We start from the raw sequence: 14,315 nt of genomic DNA on the forward strand, positions 1-14,315 counted from the left end.
GAAACAAGCTGTTATCTTGTTTTCCCTTCTCGATACAAATTTAAAAAGAGGTTTTCTCTTACAATTCTGTGTTGCTATAATGACACCTGGTTCCACCTGAACTTCACTTTTCTCATACTTTGAGCTGACCAAGGCATTTTTCTTATGGAAAGGTTTGCCTTAAGCTATGTGAATGTACTATGTATTTACCCTAGACTCTATCTTCAAGTAGGTTCTGCCTAAAGGCTCAGAACTGACTTGACAAACCAATATGCGTTACGCATACATGCTTCTCCTGATCTATGTAAATGAAGCTATCTATTTGCTCATATCAATCGTTTTATGGCCCAGGATGACTCACCTGGTGCCACAGTCATCTCCATATATCTTGTGGGTGAGGGGTCTGCTGCCATTCCTTTCTCTAATGAGTAGTCTGCTAGTAGCTAGATGACATCCAGCTAAAGATGAGTAGGGGGGCACTCTTTCTGCCCCCTTCTGATGTCTATGTCAGAAGCTTTCTCTCTTTTATACTTTAATAAAACGTTGGGACACAAAAGCTCTGACTGATCAAGCCTCATCACTGACCCTGGGTTGAATTCTTCCTCCAAGGAGCCCAAGACTTCAAGCATCTTTCATGGTTAGACAACAACCTTTCCAAACAATGGTCTTTTCAAAAAAAATAAGGATAAGTGATGAGTATGCATATGCCTACGAATCAAATGGGACCCATATGTCAAACCACATAAAAATATATCTTCCCTCAACATACATATAACACAATCAGGCCTTCAGATGCATCGATTCTCCAACTATCAAGTCATACAAATATGGATGTAAAATATCACAATACATTCCAAAGTGATGGATATTGACTTTCGCCTGCTGGCACTTCTTTTTTATGTCATCTCCATTATATTAGCTATGACAACGAATCATGTGCTGTGCTAAGTCACTTACATTGTGTCCAACTCTTTGGGATCATATGGACTAGGCCCCACCAGGTTCCTCTCCATGAGATTCTCTAGGCAAGGATACTGGAGTGGGTTGCCATGCTCTCCCTCAGGAGATCTTCCTGCCCCAGGGATCGTATCCATATCTCCTATGTCTCCTGCATGGGTATGTTCTGCATGTTCCTTACCACTAGAACCACCTGGGAAGCCCGACAGGGCATATACAGAACCATTCCTCCAACAAAACTGAAGAATGACTTTAAAATCTCAAACAAAACATGAGTATATGTGTTCACAAACTTCATGGAGCAAGGGTTTCTTCGATCTGAAAACTGGCGTCGATGAAGGACTGTGTGAAGAATACTTCAAAGTCTATTTGGCAAACACAGCCTACGTTGGCTATATTTAGTCCTCAAATGAATGAGAATGTCATGAGTACTGGTCGTTTCAAATAAGTAGCATGTGAAGCTGTTTACACTTATTGGGATGTGTGGTATACCACATTCACACATGTCAGTAGCATTGGTGCAAAAACGATACATTTCTCAGGGGAAACTTCTACATGGACTCTTGGGATCAGAGCTCTAACTCATACACACATACTTTTCCTTTTAAAATGATCCTGCATGATAAGCAAACAAAACACTGGATGAACACCTAGACGGTGAGCTCTGTACTAAATGATTTTAAAGCCAGTAGATGGAATGAGCTGATGAGGAAGACTACAAACAAGTCATCTTCTTCAGCTTGGTCAAACTGCTCATAGTCATACAAGTGAATGAAAAGTTAAGCCTGTTGTCATTCAATCTGTTTTAAAGAAATAGAATAATAAAACAAATTAGTAAATCTTATTTTCTTAATAAACGTTGTATTATTTCTGCACGGCTTTGTTACTGGCATAAATAGAATATCTACAATAATAACGTGTAGATTATTATTGTAATAATAATGAAATGGATTCACATTCGATATCGATTCACATCTATAATTGATGCCATAGCTGTTTGATACTATTGCTTGAATGAATGCAACTTATGTGACTTCACAAACTACAAACACGACTAACATAATAGGTATTAAAAAACCTTGAGTGACATGAGCGTGAAGACTTAGTAGAGTTGCTCTCAAGAATAATGATACTATTATTCACTCTAGCCATAGTACTGGAATCTGTACATTAACACCCCTGCAAAAGAAATGGAAAGGATAGAATAATAATAAAGGAACTTCATAACTATATTCCTACTGTAAACATTCAACACTATGTTTTCTTTTAAACTGACTTTCATATTTGGTCTACTGTAACCTCTTCTGTGTTCATTTTATGCTAAACTTATTGCTAACAGTAAAATTACCATACGAGCTCTAATTATTTTTTTTTTACTTGCAAAGCTAATGATAGAACCAAAGGCCGATATCTACATCAAACAGGAGAAACGGAATGGAAACTGTAAACAATTTTATGGAAGAACATTTCTGTGCTCCTATTCAGTCAAATGGACATTCAAAAGGATGTGATTTTTCTCAAAGTTTATTTCAGAAACTTGGAATTGGATGACTGCAAACAATAACACTAATAATATATTGATACATAATATTAAAAATATACAGTGGGTCATTCTTTTTTTTATTCTGCCACAGCTAACAGACAGGAAGTCAGTTGTCGTAACTACTACTAACATAAGACCCTCACCGATAAGTGAAGATATATAGGAAAATCCATAATAGATCTAAAAACCATCAAAGATAAAATGGTAATTAAAAAATACAGTGACAGTTTAGTTGGTATAAGAAACAGGATGATTATGAAAGCAAAGCCAACAATCACGGATAGGCCATGGAAGCCCGTGGCTGTCACGAGTGTTGACTTGTATCCTTCATCTGAGGTTGTTAAAAGTGCTTGGTAAAATCCAGAGGTTTGCAGCAGTGGTAACCTCCTGAACAGACTGAAATAAAAAGGGTTTCCAGAATATCCTGATGATTTCCATCTACTAGGCTGTGGTGAGCTCAAGCAATACATACTCCAGAGGACAGAAGACAGACAGGTTGGGAACACGTCTACTGCACTTAGGGAGAAAGGGAATGTTGCTACTCAGCCTAGTACAAGTGTAGAAGCAACACCTCGGTGATTCGACCTTTAAAGAATAGATACGTATGAGAACGACTGGTATGAATAATCCTTCACAAGTGCGTTCTCAGACCTCCTCCCATCATAAGCACAAGCATAATGAAAACACTGAGTTTTCATGGTCTCACACAAAATTAGACTCACTTATGACTTTGCTTTGAGAAGAGTTGAACTACTCATTGTTAAAGAGAAATGATCCTTTCTTCTCTGAAGATTTGTGAATCATTCAAAGGGTGTGGTGAATAAACTACTTAAGGATCCAATACATAAAAATGCAATAGGCTAAGCACAGAGATGTTTTTCTCCCTTTCTCAAAGGATGGAACATTTTGTATTTACACTGATTTTGTCTCTACACTGATTTTGTCTTGACTTCATGTACAATTACATATTGATTTTTTTAGTTGACATACAATAGGACTAAAAATATTGATATTATACTAATAACTCATGTTGGTATGTGTGGTTGTCACATAGGATTCACAGGAGATTTAAATTCACAGTTGTCAACGTAAAGGATGAATGCTATTTAGCTTCTTCGTGAATCTAGACCATGAATGAAGAGTTTTCCTCAACATATTTCACTGAGGGAAATACAAGGATGATAGGCATAATACTATGCTTCGACTCATGGATATCTAAGCATTGCTCACAATACATATCTGATTTTCGAAATCAGGGTTCTTTCAGTGTCCTTGAACAGCATTTGTTTTTCTGTATACAGAAGAAAAAAACTCATGAGTATCAAACTGGTTCACATAAAACATGTGTATGAATTGTTATCTTCCTGAACCAGAGATCAAACCCACATCACTTCCACCTCCTGCACTGGTAGGCAGATTATTTACTGACTGTGCCACCTGGGAATCGACATACATTTCAAGGACCACTGCCATCAGCTTCTACTGTTCATGACCAAAGTAGGAGAAACAACATTGGAAGAAGTACTCATAAGGGTACTCATAGGAAGTACTCATAAGTCAAGGAACTGTTATACTGGGTACTCTCGTTATTACTGGGACAAGTCAGTTCCTCTGATGATGACGGGTATAACTGAAAAATTATTACAAATGCATGGGCTGCGATGTCTACATGATAAATGTGTTCCTCTTATACTATTGCTTCAGGGATGCCTACTTCCACATGAAGGACTGCACTTCAAGGGATGCCTGCTATTCCAGCTCAAGCAACAGATAGTGAAGTGCAGATCATTGTCCTTTGTTGAAAATAATCAGCAGTTTGTCAACATAGGGAACATGCCGGAGGAACCCTTGGGATGGAACTCTAAAAACAGGTTGGGCCCTCTTTTTGCCAAGCCCTGCGATAAACTACAAATCAGAAAAAGAAAAATAGCATCGGTTTTGTCAGGACTTCCTCATCTTTTCTTTCTCGGTAGCAGGAAGCAGACATTGAGGCCAGAGGACTGCAGGATTTCATTGTGAACTAATGTTGGGTGGGGTGGAAGCTCATCACTCTAGTAAGAATGTGGCTCAATAAAACGGAATTTCATTCACTTCATGGACATAGAGTTCTATAATCCTTCATTAAGGAATTCAATAAGCTATATTTCCTTACACCTTCACAATCTCTTGGTTTACGAGAATGTCAATTGCTAGTCCAGCACTTATACAATGAGTGTTACAGGTAGTATTAGTGTATAAATGATGATGAGCAATGACAGGAAGTTTATTTATTCTCTGTTTGAATTCTTGATTTTTTATATAATTTTTTATAATATCCTTACAGATGTGAATATTTTAGTGACATGTATAAATACACGTTGAGTAGTGCTATGATAACTCATAGTGTTGGCACAATAAATATCATGGTTATTATGTGCTTTTCATATATTCCTTTTGAGATTCTCTTCCATTATACATTATCATAAGATATTTAATAGTTTCCTAAACTGTACAGTAGGTCCTTGTGGCTTCTTTTATATATAGTAATGTATTTGTTAATAATTCAAACAAAAACTGGTACACAAATATTCATAGTGACATTCACGATAGCTCAAAGGTAGAACTCATTCAAGTGTCCATTGGTGGGAGACTGAATATGCAACACAAGGTATATTCAGAAGCTTGAACGGTATTCCACCATACAGAAAAGTACATTAAATGGTGCTGTCACTCTGCAAGACATTACAGAAATGACTCCAAAACAAACACATGGAATAAATACATAGTTCGATTCCAATTCAAGCTATGTACCCAAAAGGATTAGGAAAGGGGGCTGAAAAAATGGATACTTCTTCCGTCATACTCACAACAGCATGATTCACACTGGCAAACAAACAGAAGTGATCTAAGTGTCCATGGCAGCCAATTCCATAAACAAACTGTGGTATACACACAATGGAATCTGATTCGGCCCTTCAAAGTCAGTAATTCTGACAATGCGACAATGTGGACAAACCTTATGGTCATTAGATTAAGTGAAATAAACCAGACCAAGAAAAGACAAACGTGCTGTGATTCCACTCATATGAGATATCCAAACAAGTCAAATCTGTCAGAAATAGCAGAGAGTGATTCCGACCGATCGAAAAGAGTTCATGTTTCATGGACCTCAGTTTCCCTTGGAAAAACTGACTTCCCGTGATATCTCCAAAACCAATTAGACAAATAATTGGAAGCTATATCCAGTCAAATGAATGTAGACATAATGTTACATACAGTGTACACCAAACTCACTCAAACTTCTTAACAGACAAAAGGCAAAACTGTATCTATGGTACCTCATCTTAGCTTAAAACTGTATCTACAGTACCTCACTTCTGCTTATAAAATTTAACAACAACAACAACACACTAAAGTCTATCCAAAAAAAGGATATAAAACATATATAACATTAACTTTAAAAAATTGGAAATTTAAACTGTGGAAAACCTTATTCACAAAACTTAAACACAAGCCACAGGAAAATATATTTATAAAATACATATCTGATAAAGGATTGTACTATAAACATACCAAAAAATCTGGAACAATCTCATAAAAAATGTATAAACCTAAACACCTGGCCTACAAAAATATAAAGATAGTAAATAAGCCTATCAAAAAGACTCAAAATCACATATCATTAGGAAATTACAAACTAAAATAACAGTGAGGTAGCACTGCACACCTATTAGATTCAGTAAACTCAAAAAAAGGGGGTAGGGCACAACTTCTCTGGTGGCTCAGTGGTAAAGAATCTGCCTGACAATGCAAGACACTCTAGTTCGATCCGTTACCCCAGAAGATCCCACATGCCACAGAGAAACATAGCTGGATGTTTCCACAGCTAAACAAGGCTCTCCTGTGACCTGAATACTACATGGCTAGCACTTACTAAAAAGCTTTGAAAACATCCAGACAAAAAGTATCGCATGATTATATACAACAGCTCTACTTGTAATAACTAAAAACTTTCAAATATCAGGATGTCTTCAGTAGATGACAGTGTAAACAAATGGGGATACATCCAAAGTGAAGGGGAGCAAATGCTACCACAAAATATACCACCTCAGCATGAGAATCAGTTGGACCCAATTAACTTTTATTTTTTTAGAGGACACATGATCATCTCTGAAACCCAAGTTCAAGACAGCTCTTCTGTGAGTCACATTTACCAGAGAAATCTCATTTCAAAGGAATCCTCTCTATATGCCAGATAGAAGGATGAGACACAGTCTTTTGAAACTCTTTTTTCTTTTCTATCGATAGGGAAAGCTAAGCCGTAAATCTGCACAACCACCATACCCTTCCTTTCCTTTGGTTGTATTTTTTTTAATATTTGTCTCTTTTTTAACCTGGCTGTGCCAGGTTGACCTTCATTGAGGCAAGCCAGATACTTAGCTACAACATGCAAATTCTCCGTTGTGGCATGGGAGATCTAGTTCTTGGATCAGGGAATGAACCTGGGCCTCCTTCTTTGGGAGTGTCCAGTCTCAGCCACTGGACCACCAGGAAGTGCCTGTTTTGTTTTCAGATGAAGATGGAATCTAAGGTGATATCTTGGGCCATTTCAGTCACTGACTCAGTTTCCTGAGTTTCTCCAAAGCACGCATAAGGTGCACATTATTAAACTGGTTTGCAAAACAAGAAAAGGTTGTCTGCTACAACACTGTATGCTTACAAATATCTAAACGGTAAATGGCATATTATTTATTTTTAATTGCTATGGGGGGAGAAAGAATGCAGGATTCATACATGTTACAACATGAATAAATATTAAAACCATCTTCAGTGAAAAAAAAAATCCACATAGGAAAGGCCACCCAGAACCCTTATTCACCATGTCTGCTTTCAATCCATCAAGTTTGTCCAAATAACTGAAAATCTCAGTAACACTCTAAATAAAGAAAACAGGATGAAGATGGAAACAAAAGATATATTCATACATTTGAACAATTGCTAAAAGTGGAAGTGGGGTGGTGGACTACATTATAATGTAGATACCATATGATTTCCTGATTTTGGAGATTATGTGCTGGTTCTGAAGAAGGAACCCATTTTGGATAAAACACATAGAGTATTTTAGATGATGTGGCAAATGCTAGCACTTGTTCCCATTGCTAGGCATTTTCTGTACATTTTAAATGACTGGAAAGTATACTAGGTTTCAAAACAACCATGTCGATACCACAAAAGAAATTTAGAGCAGACAGGCAGGAAACTTTCTGATACAGGCCAAGACTTACCCAGATGAAGTTCAAGGGAAGCTGCGATGCTCACTGCCCGTGAAGGAGTCCACGTGGAATGAAGAAGTACTGTGGGAAGTCTATTAGTAACCACCATGTCTTGGGTCCTCTGGATGACCTACTGCAGGAGAAACAGATCTTACAGATAAAATGATCCACATCACTTCACAAAAAGTTGTTAGGCTACATTCAGTAAAGCGGAATCATTTCGGATCAATTTACAATCATATAAAATACTACCATTTACAGTCCAGAAATCACTTGCATTTCTACACACTAATAACAATCAGAAAAAAATATTAAGAAAATCCCACTTAAATAAAACATCTAGCAACAAACTTAATCAAGAACATAAAAGACCAGTAGTCAGAAAACTAGAAAGCACTGATAAAGAAACCAAAGAAAACACAAATACACAGAAAACTGTTCCACGCTCATGCACTGGAACAATGAGGAATTAAAAGGTCCATTCCAACCAAAGTCATCAACAAATACACGGACTGCAATCACAAAATAATATTCAATGGCATTTTTCACAGAAATAGAAGTATTCCTCATATTAGACTGCTACTGTTGAACAGGACCTTAAACAGCCAAAAAGACTCTGAGAAAGAGGAACACAGCTGGAGGCATCTTCCTATCCCTCTTCAAACTACATCATGGAGCTGTAGTGACCACCACAGTGAGGAACTGGCAGGAACACAGACACATGGACTCCAGGAGAGAATAGAGAGCCCAGAAACGAACCCACCTGTACATGGTCAGTTCCTGAAAATCAAACCAGGAACGAGCGAAGAGGAAAGGACAGTCTTCTCAAGAAACAGTGACAGGAAAATGGCCACCTACACGGAAGAACATCAGTGTTCATCCTCTACATCATCTAACGCAAATCTAACTGAAAACCCACCGCTTTGCACACGGAGCTCTTTCCCCCTGAGTCCTCTGAGATGGACCCCCAGTCAGCCCTCAGCTGGACACAGGAAACGTCTACTCCGTCCTCATTTTCCGCTCTTGCAGCGCCTCCCTGCTGGTGGGCACTGAGGCAACCCTGCTCCTCTCAGCCTGGATGCAGCCCTGTTATCCAGAAGCCTGAGCCCTGATGGTCCTGAGGAGACAAAGCTCCCGCCAGCTGCTCACGGAGCAGAGTCTAAAGGCAAAGCGTCCTGCGCCCGCGGGTCAGAGGGGCCTTTGGCGCCCCCTTCGGGCCACAGGAGAAGAGCGGGCAGCCCGGCGCTCACAGACCTCAGAGGGCTCACCCAGAAGCAGCTCTGCTGCGAGCACTCAGACTGGAAGCCCAAACTGAAATGGAGCAGAATAGCTCCATGACCCTCTGCAAAACATGGCTAAGGAACAAACAGAGCCTGTATGGAATGCAGCCATAAAAAGGAACACATTTGAGTTTGTTCTAATAAAGGGGAGGGAAGTCAGTCAAAGAGAGAAAAACATGTAATCTAGAAGGATGGTACTGATGAGTCTGTTCACAGAGCAGCAATGGAGGTGCAGACATAGAGAACAGACTTACAGACGAGGGTGGAGAACAAGAGGGAGAGGGTGAGATGAATGGAGAGAGCAGCATGGGTGCAGGTACACCTACATTTGTAAATATGTAAACCAATGGGAATTTGCTGTATGATTCAGGGAACTCAAACTGGGGCTCAGTATTAACCTGGAGAGGTGGGAATGCGTGCGAGGTGGGAGGGAGATTCAAGAGCAAGAGGACATAGGTACACCTATGGTTAATTCATGTGGATGTATGACAAATCAAACCAATATTGTAAAGCAATGATCAATCAACTAAAAAGAAATAACTGTTTAAAAAAATATGAACATAAACACAAACTTTGCAACAAGGTAACTCCATTTTAAAAACTATAGAATTTTAGAAAACTACTAAAGTTCTACATGACCGTTGGTCTGGTGATCAGGTCTAACATACACAAAACAAGCCAACTTACCAAATTATGAATACAAATTAGTTAAAACATTGCCTTTTATCATTTCATACATTTACCCTGTGGAGGACCTTACTCGAGAGAACCAAAAACAAACTATTAAATGAACCACCGACCACCCACCCTGGCCAGGCAACAGAGAAAAGAAAACACTTGCAGGAGTCATCTTACAACAGGAGGGCCTGGGAAGGAACAAGGAACGAACAAGCTACCACCAACCAGAATTCTGGAGAGGTCAGGTGATGGGAGGCTCCAGTTCAGAGGTCCTACCAACCTCCCAGGATCCACTTCGCTGGAATCCATCTCAGCTGAGTGATGTGTGTGCCCCCAAGAGAGATCCCAATTCAGAATGCCTGGCAAGAGACAAACCAGAAATTAACCCGATGACCATAAAACCTGAGACTGTGAGCCACATGACAGAGTGGCTCTCTCCGTTTCCCTCACCCTCCTGCCCTCCACCCCGGCAGCCCTTCCCAATAAAGCCTCTCGCTTGGACAGCACTCCTCTCCTCAGACAACTCATTGCCCAGTGTCAGACAAGAACTCACTCTCAAGCCCTGGAAGGGATCCCCCTTCCTTCATCAAAAGCAATATCCAGGAGAAAATATCTTCAAAACGCTATCTTGCAGAGAAGGAAATCAGAGAAGGCAATGGCAGCCCACTCCAGTACCATTGCCTGGAGAATCCCACGGACAGAGGAGCCTGGTAGGCTGCAACCCCGGGGTCACTAAGAGATGGACACGACTTCACTGAGTGACTTCACTTTCACTTTTCACTTTCATGCACTGGAGAAGCACATGGCAACCCACTCCAGTGTTCTTGCCTGGAGAATCCCAGGGACAGAGGAGCCTGGTAGGCTGCTGTCTATGGGGTCGCGCAGAGTCAGGCACGACTGAAGTGACGCAGCAGCAGCAGCAGAGAAGGAAATGGCACCACCTGCAGTACTCTGGTCTCAGAAATCCCAGGGACAGAGGAGCTTGGTGGGCTACAGTCCAAAAGCAGGGCATTTCTGACTGGAGGAAACAGTCCCAGGGAAGCTGAGCTGCTCACCAGAGGCCCCAGAGCTTTGGATAGCACACCAGAGCTGGGGCTGAGGATTCCCAGCTGCCATGCCTCTTGATCCTGGCCTCTTTCACTAGATACATGTGTGGAAAACTAGAATCTAAAATATGCCCTGGTAGTTCCATAGATTCCAAAGAATCCACCCCCTGGTGCTGGAGATGCATGTGCGATCCCTAGGATGGGAAGATCCCACATCCTATGGAGCCCGTGTGCCACAACTGCCGAGCCTGTGCTCTAGATCCTGGAAGCCACGATGCCGAGTTCACATGCTGCAGCCACTGAAGCCCATGAGCCTGTGCCCCTCAACAAGAGGAGACACTGCAGTGAGAAGCCTGCAAACCACTAGTTATGGCCCATGCTCACCAAAACTAGAGAAAAGCCCACACACAAAGATGCAACACAGCCAACAATCAGTAAAACTGTTTTCCTAAAAAAAATGCATATCTGACAAAGAAACTGTATTCGAATTGTCCAAGAACACTAGAGCAAACAAGCCCATTCATAATTGGTAGCGACTGAAATAGACACCTGGCCACTGAGGGTATACTGATAGTAAACTATCATACAAAAACATACTCAAGATACTGGTGCAATGCATGCAGAGCCCCCTTTGAAAGACAATCTGACAGTTTTTTTTCAGTAACCACGTGGGACAAGCACTGAATTCTGTGTATGACAAGCGGTGGAAGCCAGGTATCTTACCATTGGAATGCAAAGTTACAGATAAACAAAAGGAAACGTTACAATGTCCATGTCGTGGTGGATCAGGTTGGAGACATCACAAATTACCTTTAACTGAATATGTTCAAAGGTGAGCTGGAATACATGTATATATATATCCATGTATTTGTCAGCTGAGCATATTGAGCTCCTACATGTATGTTTTAAATATCATTCTCCAATAAAAGGGAACAGGAAACATCTCCGATGGCCCGGTGGTAAAGAATCTGCCTACCGATGCAGGGAACACGGGTTCAATTCCTGTGTAGGAGATCCCACACGCCCAGGGGCAACGAAGCCCTTGAACAACTCTAGAAGTTTGCATGCTCCAGAGCCCAAGTTCTGCAAACAGAGAAAGCACTGCAATGAGAAGCCATGGCACAGCAACTAGAGGGTAGCCTCTGCTCACTACAACTAGACAAACGAGCAATAAAGACCCAGCACAGTCAAAAATAATGTAATGTTAAAAAAAGGGACAGTTCTTTGAAGAAATGACTGAGACTAGGGGTGAGACTGTAAATATATGAGCCAGGGTCATCTTAAATTATGAGAAATTAAAGAAACTAAAGACAACTATCAAGCTGTCCAAACTGATACAAATGGGTGATGACACAGTGCTATCTGTATACACCAGCAAATAACAATCTGAAAAGGAATTTAAACAAACGATTCCCTTTCAGTCATGTCAACATTAATAAAAGACTTTGCTATGGACAGAATGAGGATAACAAGACTGGCACACTGGAAATGATACATGATTGCTGAAAAATACCTTAAAGACATGGACAGATACTCCATAGCGATGAAAAGGCTTCAGTTGGCAATACCATGGAATGCATCTTCAATCTGAAATGAAGATTCAATATGAATTACAAAAGGCTGAAAGGTGGTTGCTAAACCACAAAAGATGCCAGCATTCTTGGACTCCAGAGGAGAATTCAATCCAGGGCAAGTGACGAAGCTTGATGGCTCAGAGGTTTTCTGTTAAAAAGTTTTATTAAAATATAAAAGAGATCGAGAGAGCTGCTGACATAGACAGTAAAAGGGGGAAGAAAGAGTACCCCCTGCTAGTCTTTAGCCAGATGTTATAGAGCCACTAGCAGTCTGCTAATGAAAGAAAGACAATGTGTCAGAGAATGGCACCAGGCCCCTCACCCACAGCATGCATTGAGATAACATTGGCAGCAGATGAGTCATCCCAGGCCATAAAATGATGGACATGAATCTTGAAGAAAGGCAGATTTCCAAGCAAATATATAGTTTCATTCACATAGATTAAGAGAACAAGGTATGAGTAAAACATACCGGTTTGTCAAGTTTTTTCTGAGCCTTTAGGGGAAACTGACCTGAAGACAGAGCCTTGGGTAAATACATAGTACATTAGCATACCTTAAGACAAACATTTCCATAAGAAAAATGCATTGCTTAGTTCAAGGTTTGAGGAAAGTTAAATTCAGGTGGAGCCAGGAGTGGTCATGGCAACACAGAATTTTCTGAGAAACCTCCTTTTAAATTTGTATCAAGATGGAGGAAAAAAAATGCAGCACTCTTTTGTCTCCTCCGGCCTCTTAAGAGAGAGGAAAAAACGTCTGACACTTGCAGTCTATTTTCTCTGTCTGGAGACCCCTGGCCTTCCTGCCTGTTATCCTCTCCAGGCCTGTAGGAAGCAATACACTAGGCTGCTTGGGAAAACCGCGCGGGTCTGAGCTTTATGCAAAGGGGTAAAGCGGTAAAACCCTTGGCCCCAAAGGCGAGGCTTTTCTGCGACCGCCATTTTAGTCGGCTCCGAGACTGCAAACAAAGAGGGCAGAATACATGGTTCCCTGCTCCGCCCAGTCTGAGTTCCCTTACCTGTGGCCCACAGCCCTGCGCTCTGCTCGCTGGATGCCAATCGACGGGGACCCAGGAGCCCACGAAACGAGCATTCCCAGCTGCAATGGCGAGCCCTGAGAGCCCTGGCCCCCGACGCGCCGCCATGTTCATCCCGCCCCAGACCCGCTCACGTGAGCCGCGCTCCTGACCAGCCGCCCAGGTTGGCCCCGCCCCCGACGCGCTCACGGTGCGCCCCACCCCCACGCCCCCTTCCAGGACAGGCCCGCGGGACCGCGACTGCCTCCAGGTGAAACACAAGGACAAGCAAATCCACCCCACCGAGACAATCCAAGCTTTTTCTCAGCTGATCTGTCTATGATTTAGGGATAAAACTATGACTATAGAAAGCAAAGATGACCTAGGACAGCCATGATATTCTATAGAGCCAGACCCTGGCGGGCAGAGGCTTGAAGAGGGTCCGGGAGCTCTGTCAGGGCAGCAGGCCTCTGTAGCATAGAGGTTAGGTGCGCTGGTAAGCAGGCAGACTATGGTCTGTAAGTCAGGAGTTCAAGTCCGCAGCTTAGCTCTTTTGCTCTTAGGGGGCGGGGGACAGCAAGAGGCGGGGCTTAGACCAGAAACGTTTATTTTTATTTTAGAGGTTTATTGTTAAGCTTAGGGTTAGGGTCCGGGCAACCCCCCAACTTGTTCAGGTTCGGGTTCAGGGTTAGGGTTAGAATTTGGGGAACCCCCCTCTTCTAAGAGTTCGGGTTTGGGTTAGGGTTCATGTCAGGGTCAGGGTTCAGGTTACGGTTAGGGTTAGCATTAGTGTTGGGGTTACAGCTTAAAGTGAGCCCTAATAGGGCTCATAGTTCTTTATTAGCCTGCCCTGGCGGGCCGAGGCTTGAAGAGGGTTCGGGAGCCCTGCTGAAAGCAGCAAGCCTCTGTAGCATAGGGGTTAGGGAGGCCACTAGGCAGGCAGACTATGGCCTGTAAGTCAGGAGTTCAAGTCTCCAGTCTGACCTTTTTC

The 14,315-nt window shown here is 41.7% G+C and overlaps 1 long non-coding RNA gene across 1 annotated transcript; it reads right to left on the reverse strand.

Moving 5' to 3' along the window:
- Positions 1–4,721: 4,721 nt before the first annotated feature.
- On the reverse strand, positions 4,722–13,506 carry LOC138419446 (uncharacterized). Its single transcript, XR_011248974.1, has 5 exons — positions 13,328–13,506; positions 12,249–12,322; positions 11,712–11,818; positions 9,915–10,048; positions 4,722–7,864 (listed from the first exon to the last, which is right to left on the reverse strand). It is a non-coding gene; the product is annotated as an uncharacterized lncRNA (long non-coding RNA).
- Positions 13,507–14,315: the final 809 nt, after the last annotated feature.

The sequence above is a fragment of the Ovis canadensis genome, chromosome 14, assembly GCF_042477335.2.
Source record: "Ovis canadensis isolate MfBH-ARS-UI-01 breed Bighorn chromosome 14, ARS-UI_OviCan_v2, whole genome shotgun sequence".
Taxonomy (NCBI): domain Eukaryota; kingdom Metazoa; phylum Chordata; class Mammalia; order Artiodactyla; family Bovidae; genus Ovis; species Ovis canadensis.